General features: G+C 35.5%; 1 pseudogene; it reads left to right on the plus strand.

Annotated features, from left to right (window-relative positions):
* Positions 1-265: 265 nt before the first annotated feature.
* LOC114053767 lies at positions 266-571 on the plus strand (annotated as a pseudogene).
* Positions 572-1,474: the final 903 nt, after the last annotated feature.

The following is a 1,474-nucleotide window of genomic DNA, read 5'->3' on the forward strand; positions in this document are numbered from 1 at the left end:
ATGCCAAGACAGGAGTGAGACAAGAAGAGAAAAGGGACAATGGAGCAGAAACAATAATAACAGTTAAAGATCAGATATATTAAGCAAATTCCTCTTTCACTACCTTCTGCTCTGTAAAGACAGAAACAGTGCCCCAGAAACTGAGCTACTGCTTGAGGACTCAGCAGCCTCTTGCTTGAGTTGCCTAAATACTTCTCCCCATACTCCAACCCTTTTTGTGGCTACAATCTTCCACAGGACATTTCAAATAAGGAAAAAGAACCATATGTCTACTCTCCAGAACCTCCACTCTTTTGATTTCTTTGATGATATAAGTAAAGGTGATGACCTGCTTCTTTGGGGGGACTAAGGATTATATCAATATAAGAATTCAAGCTAAGAGTTGTGATTATAATCAGAACTAGTAATTATAATAAAAATAAACATTGTAAGTATTTAAGAAGAAATTTGTATGCACTGGTACTATAATTGAACATCCAGAATACGGAGACATAATTCAGCCCCATTCTAACCAGTATAAGAATATATGCCAATGGCTAAGGATGACCAGCTGAAGGTTCATGAATTTTAAGTATTGGATCATTGGAGATTGAGTCAGGATTTCCTTGTATTCTGTAGAAAAACTCCCTCATGTCTCTTGTCACAAGTTTAAAAACCTCACAGATTTTATAATGTAACCATTTGGACTCCACTGTTTAACAGCAGCATACCAAATTCATGTAATAAACTACAAAGAGACATTTTAAACAATGAAACAAAAAGGGGGTAGGTGAAAGAGAAAAAAATGTACAAGCAGGTAAGATGGAGAAAAATACGCAGTTGACAATCATATAGAAAGGTGAGGAGAAATAGAGGGAGGCAAGAAAGCAAAAGAAAAAAAGAGAGAGGGCATTGCAACATTATTTTTAATACAGAGAAGGGAACAAAATGAAGACCAGAAATAAGAATAAATAAATAAGACAACTTTAAAACCTCCAGTTTGAACACACACATGTGCATATAAAAGCAAGCTATATATATTAGAGATTATCTGCAATTTCATGTGTGACCCTTTCTACATGTGTCAATTTTATTGGTTTAAGTTCAAAACTTACATTAAATTAAAAATAAAAGTAAATGAAATAAAAGGAAAATAAACTAAGACTGAGTGGTAAAACTAACTCACCAAAATTCACACAGGAAGTAATACAGTCCAGATTCAAAGCCATGTCTATGATTTCAAGTATTACCATTGTCTCTTCCAAACCAAGCAGCAGTCTTATCTCTTCTTTGATTTTTTTTTCATTCCACTAACCATACTGCCCTCAATGATGCTCATTATCATGTTTATAATGAAAATGGTATTATTCTGGCATGAATTGTTCTTAAGATTCTCAAATGGGGGTGGGGAGTGGGGAGCAGCTAGGTGGTTCAGTGGATAGAGCACTGGCCCTGGAGTCAGGAGGACCTGAGTTCAAATGTGAACTCAGACACA

This window comes from Vombatus ursinus, unplaced genomic scaffold, assembly GCF_900497805.2.
Source record: "Vombatus ursinus unplaced genomic scaffold, bare-nosed wombat genome assembly UNPS02014812.1, whole genome shotgun sequence".
Lineage (NCBI taxonomy): Eukaryota > Metazoa > Chordata > Mammalia > Diprotodontia > Vombatidae > Vombatus > Vombatus ursinus.